Below are 22,686 nucleotides of genomic sequence, written 5' to 3'. Positions count from 1 at the left end.
TCACATGAAAAATATTGGACCATATGAACAGTTTTGAGAAATAACATAGTAACTCATCTCATAGCTAATGCAGCAGGAACTGCTTAAAAGGAATGAAATTATATTTACATTGTAGAAGTATGGAGTTGTTAGTTCACTGCACCATGAAACAGTTACCTGTGATGAAAATATGGGTCTTGGAAAGCCTGGCTGGTTCAGTTGGCGAAGCATGCAATTCTTGATCTCGGGGTTGTGATTTTGAGCCCCACGTTTTGAGCCCCACCCCCTGATGGGTGTATAGATTACTTAAAAATAAAAAAATCTTGGGTGCCTGGGTGACTCACTCAGTTAAGCGTCCAAGTCTTGATTTTGGCTCAGGTCTTGATCTCACGGTTCATGAGATTGAGCCCCATGTCAGACTCTGTGCTAATAGTGTGGACTCTGCTTGGGATTCTCTCTCTCCCTCTATTTCTGCTCCACCCCCTCCAAAATAAATAAATAAACTTAAAAAAATTTTTTTAAATATGGGTGTTAAGCTATATTCCCAAAATGAATAACTGACATTTTTCACCAAGTGGCACTAACTTCACTTAGTTTTACAATTTTGAAAAACTTAAATGTAATACATTTTTACCAAGTTACAATTTCTCTGAAAGAGAGAAATCCTAAATGTTTTGCTTATATATTTTACAAAATTAAATAGATACTATAACATCAAGAACGTAAATATGAAATCAAGAAACTTTCTGGCATGAGAACCGTTGCTTGGAAAATACATCCTTAATTATACTACAGAAGGAACAGAAGAGTGCTCCTAAAATAAAATTAGTTATTTTTACATTAAATAACTAGGAATCAGTGTGAGGTAGTGAAAAGGAGACCTGGGTTTATTTCCAGTTTTCCACCAATTAGATCTTAGATAAATTTCAAAAACAAGAGGGTTGGATTTGGTGATCTCAAATGTTTTGTATGGCTCGCTCCATATGTCTAAATTTCCTAAGAGCAGGATGAGTAACTTACAAAATATTTTCTCAAGCAAGGTAGAATCATAACCACTTGAGTCACTGAAATGTTCACTGGACAAGCTCCTCATGGAAGTGCCATATGAGAAGATCCTTCCTTGGCTCGGTGCATACAAAATGATGTAATGTTTTAATAGGCCTCACCTTGTCTGGTGGAATCATTTTATCAGTTGATTTCTGGGCTGACAGCACCAAGAGAAGTGCTCAAAGTGGCCTATATATGAGATTATAAATCCTTTTATTATGCTGCATGAGGAATTTGGAAAAACCAACATTCCAATGTATTCCAAATGAAAAATAGCACTATCTCTCCCCACTTACAGTGCTTACTATGGCAAGGTGTCTGCTGTGTAAAACAGGCAGACACACAGGGGCATCTGGATGGCTCAGGCGACTGAGTGTCTGACTTCAGCTTAGGTCATGATCTCATGGTTCATGAGTTCGAGCTCCACGTCAGGCTCTGTGCTGATAGCCCAGAGCCTGGAGCCTGCTTCGGATTCTATGACCCCCTCTCTCTGCCTCTCCCCTGCTCATACTCTGTTTCTCTCTTTCAAAAGTAAATAAACATTACAAAATTAAAAAAAAAAGCATGCAGACACACAGATATAGGTTTACTTAGCAAGAAATTCTCAATGAGGAGGAAGCCCTAATGATCTTACAATTCTTATTATCATCATGCATTTACATGGTGAATTCCTTTAAGGAAGCTTCTTGGAAACTTCTTCCAAGTAATATGGAAAGGTTGACATTTAGCCATGGTTGAAGAATCACCAAACTTTGCTATGTGGGTGGGGGAAATTACTTGGTAAACAGACAACTGGAATATTCCCTCAACATAATAATAATAGGGTGAAATACAGTAAATAAACTTAATGTTTCTCTGGCACTTTCTCCTCTCTTTTTGGTCATCTCTTTCTTTACCTGTCTTGCTTTCATGACCCCAGACAGAGTCGCATGCTCTAATGACTCAGCTAGTCAGGTACTCCACCTGTGTTGCTTTTAAAAACCAAGCAGCATATGCAACAAAAAAGCAGAACACAAACATTTAAGTAACCTTATTAGCTTTTGCTCAAATTTCTCTTTTCTCAGTTTAAAGTTATAAGCCAATCTTTCTCCCCCTTTAAAATTTGGGCATTTGAGTTTTAGGTTAGAAATATAGATCAGGCAATCACTGTTTGTGATTCATAAGCTAAGAGTATTGTATATTACCTCTTCCCTAACCCATGCCCAACCAGGAAAAAAGAAGAGTATTTGTTTTTTTTTACATTTATCTCTGTAGATCATCAAAGTAGTTCAGTTCAAAAAACACATATCAAATACTATGCTAAGTATTGGAAGCAAAAAGCTTAAAAAAGGGTGATTATTGCTGTCATGGAGCTTATAAGTTAAATAGAAATATAATTATAGCAGTAGTAATAATAATGATAATGCCTAACATTTATTGAATGATTCCTATGGTGCCAACTAGCACTACATGTCTTAGATAAATTATTTCATTTAATCATCTCTGGAATAGGGATTATTATTTTATAAATGAGTAAATTGAATAGAGGGAAGTTTAGTAACTTGTCCACAGTCACACTTGCAATAAATGACAAAACTGTGTTGAAACTTGGGTCTATCAACTCTAGAACCTCATAATCTTAATCAGTACCTTAAAGTCCTCTAGATGCGCATATAAAAAGAAATCAAGAGACGTGGGGGCACCTGTGTGGCTCAGTCAGTTAAGTGTCTGACTTTGGCGCAGGTCATGATCTCATGGTTCGTGAGTTCAAGCCCTGAGTGAGGCTCTGTGCTGACGGCTCAGAGCCTGGAACCTGCTTTGGATTCTGTGTCTCCCTCTCTCTCTCTGCCCCTCCCCTGCTTGCATTCACTCACTCTCTTTCTCTCAAAAATAAATAAACATTAAAAAAAGAGAGGGAGAGAGAGAGAAGTGAAGATATTTTACAGAAGGACCTTCCTGTAACCTATGACTCTGGAGATGTCCTATTGATGCCAAAAAAGAGGCAATGAAAGTAACATAGATGTGGTCTATGAATTCTAGGCCTTCATACAGAATCAGACCAAGTTTTGATAAAAAAATAAAATATTCTTTCCTTTTAATTCATTCTCTAATTTCCAGAGGTCTGGGTGGAATGCTGGGACAGGGAAGAACACGGCCCCCGTCCTTACAGATTTCAATTCTAGCAATTCATACATAATGCAGAAACTTCAGATTTCCAGGAATTTGTAAAAGCAAAACTAAACAAAAACAAACCAACAATACCCTGCAACTATCTGCCCAAAATTATCCAGGCATAACAGTTCTTGCTGCTATCTTTATATTTTTAGTTTTGAGTAATGAGCTCTTTGGAGAGAAAAATATTGAGGATAAAGCTACATAGCAAAATGCAGAGAGAGGTAGATTGAGGTACATCTCAATTTATCTTGACAGTTTTTATAGCATTTAAAAAATAACACATAATTAAGGAAGACTTATTAGAATTTAGGCAGTTAATATTCAAAAAATTTCTAGAGATTAAAACTTAAATTTTCTGTCTGTTGCAATATTTTCAAGGTTTATCAAGACTTTACCCAGAAGAATGCACTTTATGGGAAAAGTCTGACAATGAGAAAATGTATCTTTTGAGATGTGACACTAACAGGCGTGATAATTCAAGGAAGGATATTGAGAATTAAGGACCAAGAACAAAGATAGAAAACAAAAACTTGTAGAAAAGTTTTTTTTTATTATTGTTCCAAACAGTAAATAGATGTTTCATTTTTGTCATAACTCTGTTAATGAACATTTTATAAAGACTAGAGAAGAAAATTGAATTTTAACTCTGTGCCAGTTCACTCAAGTAGTAGTTAATATTTATTCTGAACACAATTTGCTTTTTTTTTTTTTTATTATATCTGTAAGCAAGTCTAACAGATGAATTGTTCTTTACTGTCCATAGACTCTGGGATATACAAAAAGAATATATATTCTTTTTAAAAAATATTTTAATGTTTATTTACTTTTGAGAGAGATAGAGACAGAGCATGAATGGGGGAAGAGCAGAGAGAGAGGGAGACACAGAATCCAAAGCAGGCTCCAGGCTCTGAGCCATCAGCCCAGAGCCTGACGCGGGGCTTGAATTCATGAACCGTGAGATTATGACCTGAGCTGAAGTCAGATGCTTAACTAATTGAGCCACCCACATGCCCCAAGAATATATATTCTTTTAAAATCAATGAATAATGAGGTATGGTTATTAGGTTGAGTTTTCTTAAATGACCCTATCATAATATAAACATTCCAATATGCATTATTCTTTTTCACATGTTCACTGTATAGCATCAAGCCCAATTATTTAATGTATTAACGTTACTGTTACAAATAATTTTAGAGATGCTCATTTGGGAATAGCTTTCCAACTCTGAATTGTATTTTTGAACATTTACTGCTCGTGAAACTTTCCCTTTAAGGGTGGTTTAATTTTTGCAGTAAAGCTAAAATCATCAAGCCAAGTCTTATAAACAAGAAATATTGCTTATAATCCAAAATGAGCTGTCCCTAAAGTAATACGACTAACTCTGATATGAGACTTATGGAAAGTGGAGGAGTGATGATAGGAGAGGCATGTTGCACAATGATTTGCTTGGATAATGCTAAGTGGGTGATCAGCTGGATTACTAACTGATGGTGAAAGAGTAACACATTCATGGTGAACTCTGCAGAACAAACTGTAGAATTCATAGTTGAGCTTTTATTTGAGGACATACTCACTCAGGTGGAGCAATCCTGCTTGTCTGGACTGGACTAACCAAAACGGTAAGTTTTATGGAGGGACAAAGAGCAAAGAGAAAAATGGGGATTATGGTGATATAGGGAAAGGTTCTGTGTATTTTTAGATTAAATGAATAACCTAAAATTTCATTTTTACTGAAAGGTTTGAGACCGAAAGCTTTATGCTAAAATCAAAATAGATAATTTACTCAATTATATTGAATGATGAGGACCAATAAATCATGACACTGTTCTTCCCCCTTTCACCTATGTTATTAAATTAAGATTCACAAAATAAGTAATTAAACCAATCGTTCACAGGCATCATTCAAATATTCCCCACTGTCTTCCCTTTTGAAAACTGGCATTTCTGCTCAAACTATCAGTTAAGGTATATTTTTGTAAAAACAAGAAGAACTTTTCAGAAACATATAATAAATACATTTGCAGTCATTATACTTGAGGGGCACCTGGGTGGCTCAGTTGGTTAAGTGTCTGACTTTGGCTCAAGTCATGATATTGTGGTTTGTGGGTTCGAGCCTCACGTTGGGCTCTGTGCTGACAACTCAGAGCCTGGAGCCTGCTTCAGATTCTGTGTCGCCCTCTGTCTCTGCCTTTCTCCCACTCAGCCTGTCTCTGTCTCGAAAATAAATAAACATAAGATAAAATAAAATAAAATACAAACTTGAGTTACACTTGGGATAATAATACATTAAATTGGCATAGAACTTTGAAGTTTTCAAATTACTTTCCTATTTCTGTGGCATAGAAGTAGGAAAGGTGTATCAGCTAGGGTTCTCCAGAAAAACAGACGAGCAGGGGATAGATTGCATGGATAGATAGATAGGTAGGTAGATAGATAGATAGATAGATAGATAGATAGATAGATAATAGATGTAGGTAGATAGATTTAGGCTAAGGAATTGGCACGCACAATTATGAGGGATGGCAAGCTTAAAATTTGTAGGACAGGCTGACAGGCTGGAAACTCAGGCAGGATTTTTATGTCTTGAGGTAGAATTCTTTTCAGAGAAATCTTGGGTTTTACACTCATGGCCTTCAATTGATTGGGTAAAGCCCACCCACATCATCAAGTATAATCTTTTTTTATATAAGTTTAAAATTTTAATTCCAGTATAGTTAACATACAGTGTTATATTACTTTCATGTGTACAATATAGTGAGTGATTCAACAATTCTATACATTACTTGGTACTCATCCTGGTGAGTATACTCTTAATCCCCTTCACCTATTCCACCCATCACCCACCCACCTCCCCTCTGGTGACCATCAGTTTGTTCTCTATAATTAAGAGTCTATTTCTTAGTTTGTCTCTCTCTCCTTTCCCCCACTTTGTTCCTTTGTTTTGTTTCTTAAATTCCACAAATGAGTGAAGTCATATGGTATTTGTCTTTCTCTGATGTACTTATTTCCCTTAGCATTATACTCTCTAGTTCCATCCATGTTGTTGCAAATGGCAAGATTTCATCCTTTTTTATGGCTCAATAATATTCTAGTGTGTGTGTGTGTGTGTGTGTGTGTGTGTGTGTATATATATATATATATATATATATACACACACATATATATGATGTATATATACATATATATGTATATACTGTATACATATATACATATGTGTATATATATGTATATATATATATACTGCCGCTTCTTTATTCATTCAACAGATGGTTACTTGGGCTGCTTCCATTATCTTGGCTATTGTAAATAATGCTGCAATAAACACAGAAAGGCATATATCCTTTTGAATTAGTGTTTTTGTATTCTTTGGGTAAATATCTATTAGTATGATTACTGGATCATAGGGTAGTTCTATTTTTAATTTTTTGAGGCACGTCCGTACTGTTTTCCAGAGTGGCTGTACCAGTTTGCATTCCCATCAACAGTACATGAGGGTTCCTTTTTCCCCACATCCTTGTCAACACTTGTTTCTTGTGTTTTTGATTTTAGCCATTCTGACAGGTGTGAGGTAGTTTTAATTTGTATTTCCCTGATGATGAGTGATGTTGAGCATCTCTTCATGTGTCTGTTGGCCAATTGTATGTCTTCTTTGGAGGAATGTCTGTTCATGTCTTCTGCCCATTTTATGTTTTTTTATTTTTTATTTTTTTTATTTAAAAAAAATTTTTTAACGTTTATTTATTTTAGAGAGAGAGAGACAGAGCATGAACAGGGGAGGGGCAGAGAGAGAGGGAGACACAGAATCTGAAACAGGCTCCAGGCTCTGAGCTGTCAGCACAGAGCCTGACGCGGGGCTCAAACTCATGGACCGTGAGATCATGACCTGAGCCGAAATCGGACGCTCAACTGACCAAGCCACCCAGGCGGCCCTCTTCTGCCCATTTTAAATTGGATTATTTGTTTTTGGGGTGTCGCATTGTATGAGTTCTTTACGTATTTTGAATACAAACTTTTGATCATATATGTCATTTGCAAGTATCTTCTCCCATTCAGTAGGTTGTCTTTTAGTTTTGTTGTTTCCTTGGCTTTGCAAAAGCTTTTTATTTTGACACAGTTCCAACAGTTTATTTTTGCTTTTATTTCCTTTGCCTTAAGAGACAATTCTAGAAAAATATTGTTATAGCCAGTTTCAGAGAAATGATTGCCTGTGCTCTCCTCTAGGATTTTTATGGTTTCAGGTCTCACATTTAGGTATTTAATCTATTTTGAATTTATTCTTGGGTATGGTGTAAGAAACTGGTCCAGTTTCATTCTTTTGCAGGTAGCTGCCCAATTTTTCCAACGCTATTTGTGGAAGGGTCTATCTTTTTCCTATTACATATTCTTGCCTCTTTTGTCAAAGATTAATTGACCATATATTCATGGGTTTGTTTCTGGGCTTTCTATCCTGTTCCATTGAGCTATGTGTCTAGTTTTGTGCCATCAAGTGTAATCTTCTTTACTTAAAGTCAACTGATTGTAGATATTAATCACATCTACAAAATACCTTCTTGGGTTCTTTTTATTTTATTTTTTCTCACTTGTCATATGAGGAAACCATGGCTCAGGAAAGTTAAGTAACTCAAGTCAGTCTCCCATTTAAGAAGTGGCAGAAGCCAGATTAGAGTTCATGTTTTGCTCCCCAGGTTAGGGATTCACCAATTCCCCTCTACCATTTCCTTTTTGACTGTTTTCAATAGGGCTCATAGCTCTTAGTATGTAACAGGGAAATTATTTCCTCAATCACAATGACTTTTTAAAAAATGTTTGATGATTATTTAGCTAGCATAAATATTTTATTCTTGATTGAAAAGATCATTTTCTTGGCTGTGTCATTTACTCTTTTATTTAGTCTCTTAACTTCAGCTATGTGATTCCTTAAAGTCCAGGAGAATCTACAGTTTTACTGATCACATGGGGAATTACCTTGATGTGATGGTAGCCTCCAAGTATACTACCAAGCAGCCTATCCCAGGGGCCACGGAACAGAAAGATTTACTGACAAAATTAAGATGTTCAAATTATAGTTTATTAAATCATTTAAAGATACCAGCATGAAACCATAAAAAAAGGTTGATTACATTAATACCCTTAGAAAAGGTTGTGAGTGAGAATACTATACTATCTGAATTCCTTATGCAAAGTTCATATGTCCTGCGTCTCTCTCAGTTGCATTAGATCTCCTGGTTTACAATGTGATTATTAGAATCATAGCTGAGATTTGAACAAGGTGCCCACAGACAGGGTGTGTCTGGGGCAATGATACACATTTCTTCTATCAGAAAACTCAGGCCAATTAGTTTGTTGAGTCACTATGGTTCTTATTTGTGTTTCTTGGATTGAGAAAAGAACACTTGGGACCAAAATGGGATTATTATGTGTTATTATTATCTAGGGGTTGTCATGATCATAAACTGGTCTTTATGCTTTTTTTCTGTCTTTAACACTTTTTTTCCCATCACAACTTCTGTCAATTTTATCTATCTTTGGTATATGTTAAAGATTAGTAATTCATTCTTGATATTTCATATATATTTTAAGTTTGCTTATGTTCTACATGCTACTTGTTTACTCATTATCTACACTTACCTTCTGTAGACTTAAACTATATGTCATAACTTAATAGTTTATTTACTATCTATGCTTTACACTTTTTTTTATGAGTTTTACTCATACCATTTGTTTTCTTGCCTTTTGACCGTAATTGAATATTCTCAAATAATTTGAAAATTACAATATTGGAAGAAATAATCACAAATTTTATAAACCCCCAAGTCAATAATCTTAATAATATGTACAGATCTTAGTAAAAAGTTGCTCTGAGAATAGAGCTTTAATGTTCTCATTGTAACAACAACAATAAAATGGTAATTATGTAAGGTAAAGAATGTGGTAAGTAATCTTATTGTGGTAAACATTTTGCAATATACACATGTATCAAAGGATCACATTGTAAACCTTAAACTTACACAATGTTATATGTCAGTTATATCTCAAAGAAACTGGGAAAAAGAATAAATTATAAATTACAACTCCATTATGTAATTTGCCCATAACATCACTGCAAATTAGATTTTTATAATGAAGAGTGATTGTGCCGTTACACTGGCAGAAGATAGCAGGTCCCACATTTGAGGCTTACTTCTACAGAATCCAAATGATAAATACAGCTTCTCATGGATTAATCTAATTTCTTAGATATTTATTTTTAAGATGAAGTGTTATGAATATTAATATAGAGCTCTTTTATCAGATGACTTGGATTTTAAACCAATTCAAATACAAACATAAATATGAGGTGGTCTTTCAGTTTGAGTAGCTCCAACTATCAGGGGAAGAATATCTATAATTCCTTCTAGAATGAACAATGTCACAAAATAATGGAAGAGGGAATGCTATCTCTAAGAGAATAGCTAGACTTCCGAAGAGAAGCCATTAAGGTTGAGTTTGATGAATAGAAGTTTGCAAGATGGTTAAGTGAGATGAAGAAAACACACATACAAACCATGCAGGACAGATATGGAGGAATAAAAAGAACATAGCATGGACAGAGCACGAGGCAAATTTGGAAAGGATGGAGTGCAGACTTTCTTAGGGTTGGAAGATAAATATAGTAATGTGACTTCTGTTCAGAACGTGAAGGGCATCGCCAGACTTTATTATGGGGTTTGGACTTTCTTTTTAGACAGTGAGGAATGATAAAAGAAATATAAGATTGGGTGTGACATAATCAAATTTGTTTTCCCAGATATCATCCAGTTTGGGTCATGCAGATCAGATTCTGATCTTGGTTTCAACCTCAAGGCTTTGGGTAACCAGTTTCCTGCCAGCGTCTACAGCTCTGTCCAATAAACACCCGTGACCTGCCAATATCTTTTTATAATCTCTGTTAACACTCCTCCTCTTCCAAACACACACTTTGTACTTTTTAGTTATATTCTGAGCTGATGTTTTCCTTGTAACTTTTTATGTGTATAAATCTCAACTATCCCTTTACATAGGCTGAATCCTATTCTTTCTATAAAGTCTTCTTGAGCTGAAAAAAAGTTATAGAGCATCAACTCAGAAGTTTTCCAGTTCAGCTTCCTCACTCTATTCTATACAGATTTCCTATAACAATTTTGAAAATGTTTTTCATTATTTAGTTCTTAGTTGTATATTTTTATGCAGACTTCCCTTACAGTTTCATTTGTAAGGTTTTTTTTTGATGTGAATGTTTTTATAATTATATGCCTTTAATATATTTATTTAACTTTAAAAGCAAAATTCTGAAAAATAATATCACTAACTTCCTATGCAACTCAAAATGTCATTATTAACAAAATTCAAGCCTTGCATTTTTGTAAGCATAATTACAGGAGTTTGGATATATGATCAAGATCACAGAAACAATGGTTGACTTTAATTATTCTTGTCACAATTGTTGCAGATATGACTTGGAACAGAAAACAAGAAAGTTAGCAGACTTATGGTAACAGGTTAAATGAATTGAGCTCTAAATTGCAGGCACTTCTGTTCATTTCTGAAAAGACTTTCTGTTTAATCTCCTGCCTGAACACATTGAAACTCTCCTTTTGTTGTGGATGACATGTATTCAGGTGTCACTCAGGGTTAGGAAACACCCCTTCTGACTGGTGCCTGGGAACCTTTAGGGCTTCTGGACTGAACAAAGGGGTTCTCTCCAAATACAAAGGGCTCAAATGTCTGTTGTTACTTCTCAGCCCCTCAGGAAGCAACTGCTATCTACCAGTGTGAACAACAAGAACACGAGCAAACCACTGAACTTTGTTGGTAAAATGGCAAGTGTTCTATGGAATGTAAATTTGTTATGCTTAAAACTTTATTTTGTGTTGGCTTTATTTGGTAAAGGGATATGCCAAACCAATTTTATTTTAAGCTTTGACTTAAAAAATATTTAAATAGTCTTGAATGGAAAAAGTGTAAAATTTGAATATGAATTTGAAAGTTTTATTAATAATATTTATTCAATGGGCTTATGTACATGACACTATTCTAGGTAATAATTAAATTTTCAAAGAATTGTGTGCAGTGGTTTTTATAGTTAAGTCAAGGAAAAGAATAGCCAATGATTTCAGATTCTCCAAAATTTGAAGAATAGGAAAAAGTCCTTAGAAAAAAATTAAGAAAAAAGGAAAAAATGACTTGCTATAGTTCATAAGAAAAAAGAGTAGTAAATTCAACTACAAAAGCCCCTTAAACCTATGTACATCAAAAACTCCATAAGGAAATTCAAAAGAAAATAACAAAATAAGAAAAATATTACAACTTATATAACTGAGAAAAAATAAAATTTCTTAATATACAAAAGGCTCTGAAAATTCAATAAAAAGACAAATAACCCACTAGAAAAATGGGCAAAGGCTATAAAGAAACACTTTATACAAAATGAAATAAAAATGTCCAATAACCATATAAAACATAGTCAACTTCAAACACAAACAAAGGCAAAGCAACTTAGATGGGTAAAGCTAAGAAGTTTGGTAGTACCCTGTGGATGCAAAACATTCTCAAATACTACTAGAGGATAATATATAACATTATTGAAGATAATTTGGTAATATCTCTCAAAATTTCAAGTACAAAATTCTTTAAGCCAACACTCACAATTAGAAATGTACAGTGTGGGTATACTAACATATGTATATAAAGATATATTCTCAGAGTGTTCACTTTGGCACTATAATAGCAAAAAGCTTTAAAAATCTAAATATTCATCAATGGAGAACTTGTTATTTACCTATATAAAATAAGATACTATGCTGCTATAAAATGATATATAGTATAGTTGGATATGAGAGAGGTAGAGAGAGAGATGTGGAAAGATGCCAAAGAATTATTATTTAAAAAAAGCAAGTTGAGGAATAATGGGTATGGTATGATTGCATTTGTGTATAAAAAGAGGCAGAGAAAAAAGCACATGCAACAAAAGAAAAAATAGAAATATAGAATCTCATCAAAATTAAGAAAATTTGTATTTCAAAGGACATCATAAAGAAAGTGAAAAGACAACCCATAGAATGGGAGAAAATATGTATAAATCATATATAGCACAAGGCACTTACATGTAGAATATATAAAGAACTTTTCCAATTCAACAATAGAAAGACAAATAACCCAATTAAAAATGGGCAAAGTATCTAAATAGACATTTCTCCAAAGACGTATACAAATGGCTAATAAGTACATAAAACAATGTTCAGCATTATTAGACATTAGAGAAATGCAAATCAAAAACACTATGAGATTCGTTTTTACCCCCATCTGAATGTCTAAAATAAGAGGCATACAAGTGTTAGCGAGGATGTGGAGAATTGGAACCCTCATATACTGCTGACTAGGTTGTAAAGTCATGCAGTCACTTGAAAAACAGTTTTTTTTTCCCACAAAATGTTAAACGTAGAGTTTATCATATGCTCCAGCAATTGCATTCTTATGTGTATCCTCAAGAGAATTGAAAGCAGATGTTCACCCAAAACCTTGTACATGAGTGTTCACAGAAGCATTATTCATAATACAGGAAAGAGTGGACACTGAAATGTCTATCAACTGATGAATGGATAAACAAAATATAGTAAAGCCATGCATGGAATACTACATAGACATAGAAAAAAGTGGAACATGATATACATGTTACACCATGGATGAAGCTTAAAAACATCATGCTAAGTAAAATGAGTCAGACCCAAATGGCAATATATCCCATTTATATGAAATGTCTGGAACAGACAAATTCAGAGACAATAAAATAGACTAGAGGTTGCTGGGGACAACAGGGAATGGGGAGTGACTGATAATATGTATAGAGTATCCTTTCAGGGTAATGAAATGTTCTGAAATGAGATAGTGATGGTGACTTTACAAACTTGTGAATATACTAAAAACCATTGAATTGTACACTTGGAAAGGTTGAACATTAAAATATTTAAATCATATCTCAGTAAAGTTATTTTTAAAAGACAAATGAATAGACATGTGTGTACAGTTGACCATTGAACGATGCTGGGGTTAGGAGCACTGATTCCCCACACAGTCAAAAAAATCTGTGTATAACTTTTGACTCCCCCAAAACTTAACTACTAAAAGCCTACTGTTGACTGGAAGTCTTACTGATAACAGAAAGAGTTGACTGACACATATTATGTATGTTATATATATTATGTACTGTCTTCTTACAATAAAGTAATCTGGAGAAAAGAAAATGTTATTAAGAAAATAATAAGAAACAGAAAACCCATTTACGGTAGTGTACTATATTATCAGAAAATCTGCATTTAAGTGAACCTACACAGTTCAAACCCATGTCTTTTTTTTTTTTTATTTACTTTGAAAGAGAGAGAGCACGAGCTTGTGTGGGGGGAGAGAGAGAGAGGGAGAGAGAGAGAGAGAGAGAGAGAGAGAGAGAGAGAGAGTCAGAGAGAGAATCTCAAGGAGGCTCCCCACTGTTGGTACAGAGCCCTACGGGGGCTCAATCTCACGAACTGTGAGATCACGACCTGAGCCAAAACCAAGAGTTGGATGCTTAACTGACTGAGTCACCCAGGTGCCCTCAAAACCCAGGTGACTCTATGATCTGAATTCATTTATTAAACTTGGTAAAATTCAAGTGGGAAACAACTTTACTTGTTCTCCCCACTGGGCTTCAAACAAGCTCTGCAAAATCTTCCTTTTTTGGACAACATCTTAGGCAGATCCCCTTAACTTTCCCCTGCCACTTTCATAAATTAACAAAAAGCCTCATTTATGGGTGACTAAGAGTCCAGTCCAGTCTATATCAAGAATTTAATTTTATCCAGTTCGAAGCTCATCCACTCCCCCCTCACTCTTCTAACCTTCTACCCTTTTATCCCTTCACCTTCTATTCCCTGTAGTGTCTGCTTTCATGGTGCAGTTATCATCTGGCAGGTGTTCAGATTCTGGCTCTTCTTTCTTGGGCTGCTTTTGTGAGCTCTCTGGACAACTCTCTCCATCCCCACTGCTCAGAGCCCTCATTTGCACCGTGCTCTCCAGCAGGACCTAGCTTCTCAGATCCTACCCACATACCCTGACCCTGGGCGGCTGTAGGGGAAAGATCCTTTCAAGATGATTCAGCCCAACTACCTTCTCTGGCACCCATGTAGATCACAGAAAACTTCTGGAAGTACAGGTTTCTCTTCCAGTGCAGGGACTGTTCCTCTGTTCAGGGTTCAGAGGTTAGCCTCTCTCTTTTAATCTTTTTCAAAAATTCAGAAATAGAGACTGCATGTAATGGATATGTACACCAGAGAATAACAACATCAATAATAAATTAACATCTATATACACACCTCCCAGATACTTTCTTAAGAAAGAGAACATTGCCAGTTTCTTTGAATCCTTCTATTTCCCTCTAAGGTTGTATACTCTCCCCTCCCCTACAACAGGTAATTGTAAATTTTGTGCTAATTTTATATTTAATAATAGTTTCTGTCATATCTAGTCACAAATATATGTATATTATTAAATAATATGTTGCTTAGCTGTGCCTACTTTTGAACGTTTATGAATGGAGTTAAACTCCAGACCCCGGAGACAGGTTGTCTGGTTTCAAATCAGGCCCCTCCCGGTTATGTGATCTTGGGCAGTTACTTAACCTTTCTATTCATCAGTTTCTGCATCGTAAACCAAAAGGGTAACAATAGCAGTTACATCACTGAATTGTTCCAAGGATTAAGTAGATTAATATTTATAAAATACCTGGTCTGACACTAGTAATTACATGTTTAAAAATGTTTATGTATGTATTCTATAACTTTTAGAATGTTTTTTTTAATGCTTATTTATTTTTGAGAGACAGAGACAGAGTGCAAGCAGGGGAGGGTCAGAGAGAGAGAGAGAGGGAGACACAGAATCCGAAGCAGGCTTCAGGCTCCGAGCTGTCAGCATAAATAATGTTTTATTTAACATCATTTTTTAAACTTTTATGAATTATACCCAAGGTTCATTTGTTAATTTCCCTATAACATTCTACCACACCATAATTTATTTATCTTTTTTACTCTCCATTGATATTTGAGATGTTTCCAGATTTAGGAGGCTATTTAAGACTTAGTCAAATCCTTTGATCACTTTTAAAATTTATCATTTTCTGGCTTTTTTAAAGTAAACTGTAGGAATACCTTATGTATTGCATCCTAACCCATTGTCAGTTTTCTGTTACTAAATAACTTTCCACAGGTTTTTGCTCATCTTTACTCTTAATAATGTGCTTTTTAACTCAGCAACATTTTTTACATTTTGAGATAGTTTTAGATTCACTGATGGTGTGTTTCGATAGAGAAGTTCTTAATTTTAAGGTAGTCAAATTTCTCAATCTTTTCCTTTACAGTTAGTGCTTAAAAAAATTTTTTTTTAATGTTTATTCATTTTTGAGAGACAGACAGACCATGGGTGGGGGAGAGGCGGAGAGAGAGACAGACAGACAGACAGACAGACAGAATCCAAAGCAGGCTCCAGGCTCTGAGCTGTCAGCACAGAGCCTGACAAGGGGCCCAAACCCATGGATGAGATCATGACTTGAGATGAAGTCAGTGGCTTAGCCAACTGAGCCACCCAGGCACCCCCAGTTCGTGCTTTTTTGAATCTTGTTTAAGAAATTCTTCCCTGAGACCATGAATATCACCTTCTATATTATCTTCTAAAAATGTCCATAATTTTGCCTTTTATATTTACGTCTTTAAGACACCTGGATTTATTACTATTATTTTTAGTATGATGTGACATATCAGTCCACTTTCACGTTTTTACTTATTCACAGTTTTCGTAGTACTTTTTATGGGAAATTCCTCCTTTCTCCACTCATCTCCACTGCCATTTCTGTCACAGATTAAAGGCCTACAAATTGTGGGTCTTTCTGTGAAGTCTGTAATCATATGTTTCTTTCTCCTCAACAAAAAATTGTGTCTGTTTATTGCCTATATACACAGATGTAATTGGCTTTTGAAAAAAAATTAACATTTATTTATTTTTTGAGCAACAGAGCAAGAAAGAGCATGAGCAGGGGAGTGGCAAAGAGAGAGGGGGACACAGAATCTGAGGCAGGCTCCAGGCTCTGAGCTGTCAGCACAGAACCCAATGTGGGGCTCGAACCCACGAACCATGAGATCATGACCTGAGTCGAACTCAGATGCTTAAGTGAGCCACCCAGGTGCCCCTGTAATTGACTTTTTAATAATGATTTCTAACTAGCAAACTTATAATAATTTTTTTGTATAGATCATTTAATGTTTTCAATAGTGACAATCATCTACAAATGATAACAGTTTTATTTCTTTCTTTCCAATCTTGATACATTTTATTTCTTTTTCTGGCCAGATTGCAGTGACTATAACCTCCAGGACCATGCTGAAAAGAGCCAACAATGGGATTCCTTTCCTGTTTCTCATCTAGCACCATTAAGTAGGACACTAATTGTATTTTGTGTGTTTTGTGGAAATGTGTAGATATATTTCATATTATGTAAGCTCCTTTCTATTCCTAGTTTATTAACAGCTTTTATAAAAAATGACTGTTACATGTTATATAATGCTTTTTTAAATCTACTGTGCTGAGTAAGTTTTTCTTCATTAAAATTTTAATATAAATAATTAGATATTCTAATATTGAATGAACTTTCTATTCCTATAATAAAATCAACTTTGACTTGATATATCAACCTTAATAATATATTGTAGGTCTAAATTTGCTAATATCTCATTTAGGATTGATTCTTTAGTCAGGAGGGAAATACAGGCTATAATTTCTCTCTCTCTCTCTCTTTTTTTTTTTTTTGCATTCTTCTCTGAATTTGGTATCAAGTTCATACCATTTTCATTAAAGAGGTTAGAGAATGTTCCATTTTTTCTACTTTCTGAAAAGTTATGAATAATCAAAATTTTTTTAATGTTTGATAGGACTTTTAAAACTATCTGGGTCTAGAGTTTTCTTTATGAGACTATTTTGATCCAGTGATTGGATTTCTTTTATTGCTACATGATCATACACATGTTCTGTCTTTTTCCAATATACTATAGAGATTTCTAATTTAGATTGGTAATTATATTTTTCTAGAGATTTGTCTATTTTATATGTATTTCAACTTTTGTGCCATAAGGTTGTTTAGAATATTTAAAAATATCTGGTATTATGTTTTATTTTGTTCATTTATTCATTCCTAATACTTTTAAGTTATGCTCTTTATCTATTTTTTTAGTTTTTTAATTTTAATTCCTATTAGTTAACATACAGTGTTATATTAGTTTCAGGTATATAATGTAGTAATTCAACAATTCCATACATAACCTGGTGCTCATCAAAAGTGCACTGCTTAATCCCCAATCACCTATTTAACCCATTGGCCCACCCATCTCCCCTCTGGTAATTTCAGTTTGTTGTCTATTATTAAAAGTCTGTTTCTTGGTTTGTCTCTCTCTCTCTTTTCCCTTTGCTTGTTTTGTTTCTTAAATTCCACATATGAATAAAATCATATGGTATTTGTTTTCCTCTGACTTATTCAGTTAGTATTATACTCTCTAGCTCCATCCATGTTCTTGCAAATGGCAACATTTCGTTTTTTATGGCTGAATAATATTCTATTGTGTGTATATGCCACCTCTCCCTTATCCATTCATCAGTAGATGGACACTTGGGCTGCTTCTATACTTGGTGTTGTAAATAATGCTGTTATAAACATAGGGGTGCATGTATCCCTTTGAATTAGTGTTTTTGTAAATACCCAGTGGTGCGATTGCTGGATCATAGGGTAGTTCCATATTTAACTTTTTGAGGAGCTTCCATACTGTTTTCAACAGTGGCTCTGCCAGTTTGCATTCCCACCAACAGTGCAAGAGTGTTCCTTTTTCTTCATATCCTCACCAATACTGTTTTTTTTCTTGTATTGTTGATTTTAGCCATTCTGACAGGTGTGAGGTGGTTATCTCCTGGTGGTTTGATTTGCATTTCCCTGATGGTAAGTGACAATGAACATCTTTTCATGTGTCTCTTGGCCATCTGTATGTCTTCTTTATTTTATTTATTTTTTTTAATATTTACATTAAAAAATTTTTTTTAACGTTTATTTATTTTTGAGACAGAGAGAGACAGAGCATGAACGGGGGAGGGTCAGAAAGAGGGAGACACAGAATCTGAAACAGGCTCCAGGCTCTGAGCTGCCAGCACAGAGCCCGACGCGGGGCTCGAACTCATGGACCACAAGATCACGACCTGAGCCGAAGTCGGCCGCTTAACCGACTGAGCCACCCAGGTGCCCCATGTATGTCTTCTTTAGAGAAATGTCTGTTCATGTATTCTGCTCATTTTTTTTTATTATTAAAAAAATTATTTTTTAATAATAAAAAAAACAACAACACCAAAAACAGGCACCTGTGTGGCTCAGTCGGTTAAGCAACCAACTCTTGATTTTGGCTCAGGTCATGATCTCATGGTTTTGTGAATTGAGCCCTGAATCAGGTTCTGCATGCTGACCATGTGCAGAATCTGCTTGGGATTCTCTCCCCCTCCCCTGCTCACACTCTCTGTCTCTCTCAAAATTAATAAACTTAATTTTTTTTAATTTTTAAAAAATATTTGAGAGAGAAAGATAGTGCAAGTGGGGAGAGGGGCAGAAGGAAAGAGAGAGAATCTCAAGCAGGTTCCATGCTGAGCATGGAGCCCACTGCAGGCTTGATCCCACAATCCTGGGATCATGACTTGAGTCAAAATCAAGAGATGGATGCTCAACTGATTGAGCTCCCCCTGTGCCCTTCTTCTGCCCATTTTTAATTGGATCATTTGTTTTCTGGGTGTTGAGTTGTATAAATTCTTTATATGTTTTGAATACTAACTCTTTACTGGATATATCATTTGCAGATAATCTTCTCCCATTCTGTGGGTTTCCTTTAGTTTTGTTGATTGTTTCCTTTGCTGTACAGAAGCTTTTTGTTTTGGTGTAGTCCCAATAGTTTATTTTTGTTTTTGTTTCTCTTGCCTCAGGAGACACATCTAGAAAAAAGCTCGCTATGGCTGATGTCAAAGAGGTTACTGCCTGTGTTCTCTTCTAGGTTTTTTATGGTTTCAGGTCTCACATTTAGGTCTTTAATCCATTTCAAATTTATTTTTTTGTATGATAGAAGATCTGGTTCAGTTTCATTATTTTGCATGTAGCTGTCCAGTTTTCCCAACACCATTCGTTGAAGAGACTGTTCTTTTCCCATTGGATATTCTTTCCTGCTTCAGCAAAGATTAATTCACCATATAGTCATGGGTTTATTTCTGGGGTCTCTATTCTGTTGATCTATGTGTCTATTTTTGTGCCAGTTCCATGCTGTTGTGATCACTACAGCTTTGTAATATAACTTGAAGTCTGAAATTGTGATGCCTCCAGCTTTGCTTTTCTTTTTCAAGGTTTGCTTTCATGGCCTTTTGTGGCTCCATACAAATTTTAGGATTGTTTGTTCTAGCTCTGTGAAAAAATGCTGGTGGTATTTTGATAGGGATTACATTAAATATGTAGATTGCTTTGGGTAGTACAGACATTTTAATAATATTTATTCTTCTAATCCATGAGCGTGGAATATCTATTTCTTTGTGTCAAATTCAATTTCTTTCATCAATATTTTATCAATATTTCAGAGTACAAGTCTTTTACCTCTTTGGTTAGGTTTACTCCTAGGTATCTTATGGGTTTTGCTGCAGTTGTAAATGGGATTCTCTTCTTAATTTATCTTTCTGCTTCTTCATTATTGGTGTATAGAAATGCAGCAGATTTCTGCAACAGATTTTCAGGATATGTTGATTTTGTATCCTGCAATCATACTGAATTATCAGTTCTAGCAATGTTTTGATGGACTCTTTCAGATTTTCTATATATAATATCATGCTATCTGCAAATAGTGAAAGTTTTACTTTTTTCTTGTTGATTTGGATGCCTTTTATTTCTTTTGGTTGTGTGGCCCTTTACCTTTTTGAGTAGAGCTTGTCAGTTGTATTAATCATTCCAATTTTGTGCCTAGCTGTCTCAGTCATTGGAGCATTTGACTCTTGATTTTAGGATTGTAAGCTTGAGACCCATGTTGGGCGTATAGATTACTTAAAAATAAAATCTTAGGGGCACCTGGGTGGCTCAGTCGGCTTAGGTCATAATCTCACAGTTTGTGAGTTCGAGCCCCACATCAGGCTCTGTGCTGACAGCCCAGCGCCTGGAGCCTGCTTCAGATTCTGTGTCTCCCTCTCTCTCTGTTGCCCCCCAACTCATGTTCTGTCTCTGCCTCTCTGTCTCTCTCTCTCTCTGTCTCTTTCAAAAATGAAAATAAAGGTTAAAAAAATTCTTTAAAAAATAAAAATAAACAAAATCTCAAAAAAATCATTCCAATTTTCTCTTTGTTGATACTATTTTGTTTTCTATTTTCATTTGTCTATTCTTCACTGTATTCTTCCTTTTACCTTGAGTTTACTATGTTCTTTTTTCTAATTAGTTAAATTAGAAATGCTTAGAAAATTGCTTTTAAAAGTTAATTTTCAAATTTTCTTCATCTTAACAAGCATTTAAGACTATAAATGTACAAGTTCTGATAAGTAGTTTTTATATTATTCTTCTCTTTTCATTATAATATTTCCAAATATCTATTAGAAGATTTTTTTAATTTATAAAAGTTTCATATTATTTAAATTATAACTTTGCTATTATTTTCTTCTTAATTGAATAATAATATAAAAATGGGGTATAAGATTTTAATTCTATCTTGGTTTCTTGAAATGGCATTAATTGAACAATTTATTATTTTTTTTTAGCTTTAATTATGTTTATTTTTTTCTTTGCTCACCATTCTTCTTGTACCTCAAATATTTCTGGGATCATTTTCCTCTCTCAAGTTTATTTACTGAGTTTCGGTAGAATAACAAAGACAAACAGATGATATTAAAAGTAGAGGAAAGAAAATCCAGCAAACTTAGAAAGGAATGACCATTAGATTGACATCTGTCCCAAGAGTGATACAAAAACCAAAGGATATTGGAATATCTTCAAAATGTCAAGAAGAAACTTCTAGCAAATTCAAAGTTCTGTATCTCAGTGTAACTATCTTTCAAAAGTAAGAAAAAAGACAAAGACATTTCAAACCAAAACTGAAAAAAATTACTATAAACAGAGTCAAGATAACGGCTGAACATTTCTATTAATTATTAAAAGTCCTACATTTTCAGGTCCAGGAACCAAAAGATCATAAGCAACATAAATCAAAATCGATCCAAAACTTTCTCATTCTTTCTAATCATTCTAGGTCCTAGAATGGAGCATATACAAGCCTTTTTCACTCTAAACTTCACGTCTCTTAAGATCTCTTTAACTATATTTCATCTCTTTGTCTCCCATGCTACGTTTGTGTTATTCTTTTAGATCAATTTTTCCAAGTCTAACCTTCTTTCTTCAGCTAGGCATAACTTACTATTTGATCTATCCACTGTGTTTCCAATGTTAATTATAAAAACTTACATTTCTAGAGTTTCTGTGTTTGCTCCCTTTCAAATCTCACTAGCCATTTTCAAGTCTTTTTTTCTTCTTGTCTCTTATTTTCATTTGTTTGCTATTTATTGAAGTATATCAAGCATGGTTATTTTGTATTCTGTGTCTGATAATTCTGTAACTGCAATTATTGCATATCTGATTTTTTTTTAATTGTTGGCTTAGAGTATGATGGACCATATAGGTGGAGCTCAAGTTTATAATTAGGAAATCTCAGGTGAGATACATATTTTTTCCCATTCTATTTAGATCCAAAGATAAAACATGTACAGATGGTCACAATCTCACATTGTGTGATGAGTATCATTCTTTCCAGATCTTGCTTTTAGGCAGAGGTTTCTCCTATCTAATGTTTCTCTGTACTCAGACTCCAGATTTCCCTCTTGTTCCTCATACAGATGGGTTACTAAACCCAGGTCTGTCCATGGTAGTAGACAGATAGTCTTAGGGCCAATACCACCTCCAGTTCTCTTTTATGCCCACAGATTGAAACTTTGTTTCTGGCCTGAGTTCAACCCTACATTTAAGTTTAAAAAATTTTTAATACAGGTTTTTTTAAAGGCTTTATATTTTTACTTATTTATTTTTTAAATATTTATTTTTGAGAGAGAGAGCAGGGATGGGGCACAGAGAGAGGGAGACACAGAATCTGAAGCAGGCTCCAGGCTCTGAGCTGTCAGCACAGAGCCCAATGAGGGGCTTGAACTCATGAACCACGAGACCATGACCCGAGCTGAAGTAGGATGCTCAACAGACTGAGCCACCCAGGTGCACCAAGGCTTTATATTTTTAGAGCAGTTTTAGTTTCACAGCAAAATTGAGGTACAGAGATTTCCCATATATCCTTTACATCCATACATGCATAGCCTTCCCTAGTATCAACATCTCACATGAGAGTGGTGCATTTGTTACAACTGATGAACCTACAAGAACA

The sequence above is a fragment of the Prionailurus viverrinus genome, chromosome B4, assembly GCF_022837055.1.
Source record: "Prionailurus viverrinus isolate Anna chromosome B4, UM_Priviv_1.0, whole genome shotgun sequence".
Classification (NCBI taxonomy): Eukaryota; Metazoa; Chordata; class Mammalia; order Carnivora; family Felidae; genus Prionailurus; species Prionailurus viverrinus.
The sequence above is the reverse complement of the archived record's forward strand: the minus strand, read 5'-3'. Positions refer to the sequence as shown.